The sequence below is a fragment of the Alligator sinensis genome, unplaced genomic scaffold (genome assembly GCF_000455745.1).
Source record: "Alligator sinensis unplaced genomic scaffold, ASM45574v1 scaffold809_1, whole genome shotgun sequence".
Lineage (NCBI taxonomy): Eukaryota > Metazoa > Chordata > Crocodylia > Alligatoridae > Alligator > Alligator sinensis.
The window spans coordinates 3,005,979-3,011,440 of NW_005841956.1; the positions used below are offsets into that span (position 1 = coordinate 3,005,979).

The following is a 5,462-nucleotide window of genomic DNA, read 5'->3' on the forward strand; positions in this document are numbered from 1 at the left end:
TTTGAATACCTTAATGATGCATCTGATTGACAGCAATAAGGGTTAGGGTTCTCAATCTTTTTAGACTTGAGGCACCTCTTGTTCAGCTCAAGGCACCCCTCAGGAAATGCCAGGTCTTATTTTTTACTGTTTTTTTGACTACAGAAAGAAACAGAGCAATTCACTGTTGCAAAGATCTCAGAAAGGCCACCACAGGTCATGGATTCCTGTGTGAAATCTCTGGATCTATTTTGTGGATCATACTTGCACACCTAACCATGCTAACATTGTGTATCCCTGTGGCATTTTTGAAAGGATCTCAAAGCACCTCAAAGCATCCTGGTTGAGAATCATTGGTACTGGGGTTAATAACAGTAGTGTTCTTGAATTATATCTTAGAATAACAAAACTGAAGATGGAAAAGCATTGTTCTCTACTTTGTTTCCAGTGTTTTGTCCAGAATCCAAAAAAGAGGAATTTCCTTCTCCATCAGACAAAATTCCAGTGAAATGAGTCTTGCATTTTCTGACATTGCTCCAAAGCTGTCTCTTGCTGAATTTCCTTATTCTGAGTATAACATCCTGGAATGTCATAATGCTGCATTTGAATCCAAATTCTCTACTTTTCCTTTTTCAAATTCACCTGTGCACACAAAATAGAAATGCGAATGTGAAGATCCTGACAGAGACCTAATTATCCAACTCCTTATCTTAACTGAGTTTATATTACAATGTGCTATTTGGCTGAAGTTGGTACATGGTATGTTAAAGGAAGGCCAATTTCTTAGAAATTTCATGTTGAGTTGCACTTCTGATATATATCACACACAGAATTGTGTGAGCTGCATTTGGGCTATTGATTTCCAGTTACATGCTTTATTTTCCAAAAGTCCTTTTTTTTTTTTTTTTTTGATAGCATAATTCAATTAACACTGAAACCAGAGAACCAGAATTTGGTCTCACCTCCTATAAAGCCAGAATTGCTTCAGGTGTGGCTGAGAATAGGATCTGGCCCAGGATTTTGCATCTGGGCAATGTTGAGTCTCTTCTGGTTCCTTCTTCTCATTAATGTCTGCTACTACTCATTAATGAAGTACAATGACCATGAAATTATACGCATCCACCAAATCCCACTCTGTCCCAGTGGGCATGTCTACATGTGTATTTACGCCATCTTAAATTTGCTGGAATTTAAACAGGAATAGGCCAGCATCTACACGTGCAGGTGTTAAAGCACATTAACACTGTGTGTGGACTAACCTGGGACTAAAGTTAGTCCCAAGTCACTCCGTACATACAGTGTTACTGCGCAGTAAGGCATCTAATCAGGTATAACTAATCAGGTGTAAATTTGATACCTGCATGATGCTGGTATCAAATTTATGCTCAGGTCAGCATAATTCACCATATTTATTGTGCGGTATGGGAGTGCACATGTAGACATGTGCCTGTACTGCGCAGTAATTTTAGTTACTATGCAGTAAATGTACAGGTGTAGATGAGCCCAGTGAGTATGAGACCTTTGGGAATGTAAAGGATCTGATTATGAAATAGAGGCTCTTCATTACAGAGCGAATAGTTCTCTGAAGGTATCAGTTTGAAGACTAGGCTTCAGATATTGTATTCTAGCAGGTCCTTCATCAGGGAAACCCCTGCTTTCTGCCCACCTTTCCTCTAATAAATATGGTAACTTCAGAAATTTATTTGCTCAAGGAAAACTGCATCTCTCTCTGGTTCTCCATCAAATGAACTCTGAAGAAACTTGCAGAGAAAGTTCCTTGTCTCAATTTTCTGATGTAAAATGTACAGAAATGATTTAAGAGTTGATAAGAAATTTCTCTTTTCCTTGAGCCAAATATCCTGCTAAATAATTGAATTCTCTTTTATTAGCAAGAGACAAGTTGAAGAAAGAAGTTGAAAGCAAGGTAAAAACAAGAATCACTTTGCACTGAAGACCCCAGAAGAAGATGGATGAACTCCATGTAAATACATTGCATTGTAATCCATACCTTGTCTCATTACAAGAGATCCTGTTTGTGTGCTATTGTAATGTTTGTCTGCTTTTTAAGTCCAGTTACATTAATCTAATATGGGATTTGCTCCTGGTGAGAGCCTTCTCCTTGCCACAGATTATCTGCTATTTTAAATTAAGCTTTTTTTAAAGTCTGTGGCTGAGACTGTTCAGATCTGCCAAGGCCATTTTTTTCAGTCCTAGATTTGCTCTTAGGTTTTAATAAGCAACATTTTTTCATAAGGAAATATCTATCTTTTACACTTTTTAACATGCCAGCCACTGCTCCTTGCCATGCATCTTGAGTTTTCCATTGTGCCTCAAGCTAGCTTCCTATGGATGTTTGTGAGACATCTCATCTCATGTCACTTGCACAGAATACACATCCGGGTCACTTGTCCTCATTCAGTGGAAATTCTGCCAGTCCAGACAGAGCTGTGAGAAATTCAGCAAGAGCCATTGCTTGAACCAAGAACATAGTTTCCCGAGGGCCTTGTATCTCCCTCCCCTTCTGTTGTTACAAAGACGGATATCAGTCTTGGTTCTCTTAGAACAAAGCAGAAGGAGCTGCATGTTGATTTTCATTAAATTAAATATATCCTCAAGTCTTCTATCTTCTGTGCATAACAGCCTCTCATTCAGATTTCACTCATGTGTTGATTCTGCCTGCTGAAGGGTGCTTTTTATAGTCAGATTTGAAGACCTTGGTCCCTGCTTGATAACATCTATCCCAAAGCCCCTTCCTAAGGATTATATGTTGATATTTTCTCCTGTAGAGGTAATGTATTGAGTACATTTTGTGTAGCCTCAAAATTCTGCTAAATGAATTATTCCAGTACTCTTGTACCTGTTTCATCTTTCATGTTTTGGATCTTTTAAACTGTTGCTTTAGACCAGGGGTAGGCAAAGTCTGACTGATGGGCCAGATCAGGCCTATGGCAGACTCCATTTCCCAGCAGCCTCTCCCTGTATTGCTGTGGCTGGTTTCCACGGAGACCCCAGCAATGGTGGGGCTGTGACAGCGCAGAGCCAGGGTTTCCATGGAGACCAGCCCTGGCAGCACTGACAGCTGGGCAGGGAGCTGCTCCAGGGCTGGGATCTTGTGGCGGTGACAGCGTGGTCCTGGGTCAAGGAGAGCTGTGATCCGCTGCCTGCACATCCTGGGACAGGGGCATTCAGGCAGCGGATCATGGCTCTGCCCCAGCTCTGGACCATGTTGTCACCACTGCAAGATTCCAGCCCCAGAGCAGCTCCCTGCCCAGTTGTGTGCCCTACCAGTGCTGTTAGGGACAGTCTCCATGGAAACCCTGGCCCTGCACTGTCACACCACCACCACTGCTGGGGTCTCCATGGAAATTGGTCGTAGCAACACCAGTTTCCAGCACCAGGGGTGCTGGGAAATGGAGTCTGGTTGCCAGCCAGATCCACCATTTTACCCACCCCTGTTTTAGACACATGCAAGGCCCCATTTTTAGGAAGAACTGAATCGTCCAAAACTCTCCTTGGGCTTTAAAAACTTGATTTTTTTTTTCTGGTTCTGAAAGCTTTTCCTTTTCAATGCCTCAATTTGGCCAGGAAGAGTACAACAGCACAGACCAGAGTCTCCCAGTACCATTTAAAATCATTTCCAAACCACACCAGGCAGGACATATCTGACCTTGTGACCCTTCCAATCTGAACAAAAGTGATCTGACCAGTTGCATTTCTTACTACTGATTTTTTTCTGAGGTTATCCCATTGTGAATTTAACTTATTTCATTATCAGTGCCAAGTTTATCTTACCATAAGATGTCTCAGATGAAGCTCCTCTCGTGTTTATTTTTCTCTAGGTTTCATTTCTCTTTCTTAGGAACGTGCTTAAAAAGCTGGAACTAAAAAGCCAGGATTAAAAATAGACACAGAAAATGCTGATGGTGTTTTATTAGTTTATGAGGTCTTGTGTAAACTTCCTGGAACCAGCTTTGGACAGAGCAAGGGTGGAAACACAAGCTGGCATCATTAAATCCCAGGTTTATAAAAAAACAGTGCTATGTTTGTCAGATCTTTGATTGTTATGCATGTTTTAGGAGGAATATCAAGCCCACCTGATTGCAAGGAAAATCATTAACGTCTCTAGAGTAGGGACAGGCAAAATACGGGCCACAGATTGGATCCAGCCCACCATGCAATTTTATCTAGCCTACGGGTACCTACCAATTAATTGTACCCTGCCAGCCCATGCACCTCACTCCCACCCTCATGTGCAAAAGGGCCCAGCCTAGCCAGCGCACAACTTCCAAGCAGGGCTACTACTGCAGCTGCCAGGGGACCTGCTTGGCTTCCCCAGTGTCCAGCGGCTCCTCCTCATTGCCTTGCTGCAGCACTCTGAGCAGCAGGTAGGGAAGCGGTCTGGTGGAGGAGAGCATTTGGGCAGGGGTAGGGTGCATGGGGGTGGGGCTGGTGGGAGCATAAAGCCCACATCCAGGGGAGGTGGTGGGAACGTGGAACTCAGGTGAGGAGGGTATGGATGTGAGGGAGGGTGGGGGGGTGTGAACACCCCCTGACACACTCCCCCCACATGGCATACAGCTCCACCAGTGGCAGCAGCAGGCCCTTGGGGTGCTCATGGCCTATGCAGATGTGCACATGCACGGTGTGCAGCTCCAGCCAATTCCAGGAGCTGCATGTGGCTGCAGGGAGCACAGCCAGGCTGGTCTGCCTCTATCAGGCAGCTGCCAGCACTCGCGCACCACTGTGGGGAAGCCCCACGCAATGGAGCTGGGTACCTTCCCTGCTCCTTGCCAACATGTGCAGCTACCGGGAAGTAGGAGATGGGGCTCCCCACCACTTCTGGCCATGCAATAGAGGCAGGATGGCCTGGCTGTGCTCCTTGCCACCACGTGCAGCTCCTGGAAGTGGCTGGAGCTGCATGCTACCAGGCAGCAGTACCTGCATGGACCACAAGCACCCCAAGGGCCTGTCACCTACTGCTTCTGCAGCCAGCAGCAGGGGCTGTGCGCCATGGAGGTGTGCGGGGAGGTCCACACATCCTCCCACCCTCCCTCACACCCCACAAACCCCACTCATCCACACCCTGCTCCACAACACCCCCACATATACACATACCTCCACAACATACTGTACACCCCCCCGCACAGCCACACCCCCTCACAAACCCCACACACACACCCCACCACCCACCATACACACACACACCCAACCACACACACAATATACAAAAGTAAGATTTTATTTTGTCTCATTATGCAATCACCTTTATATACACCATGCAAACACAAATCGTGACAAAAATATTTGTCATGCTAAGTGAAAGCTAGCTGCTTTCAAGTTGACAAAGCCAGATGTGATGCACCCTTGGGTACTGAAGGAATTGACTGAGGTTATTTTGGAGCCATTGACTATCCTCTTTGAAAACTCATGGAGGTTGGGTGAAGATCTGGAGGACTGGGAAAGGGTAAATTTAGTGCCCACCT

General features: G+C 45.0%; 1 protein-coding gene across 1 annotated transcript in view; it reads left to right on the top strand.

Annotated features, from left to right (window-relative positions):
- Nucleotides 1–2,022, top strand: part of LOC102373626 (V-set and immunoglobulin domain-containing protein 4-like) — a 38,193-nt gene extending 36,171 nt beyond the window's left edge. Inside the window, exon 10 of the mRNA XM_006020505.3 lies at nucleotides 1,869–2,022. The gene's annotated coding sequence lies outside the window, so the exon portion shown is untranslated. The remainder of the gene's footprint in view (nucleotides 1–1,868) is intronic.
- Nucleotides 2,023–5,462: the final 3,440 nt, after the last annotated feature.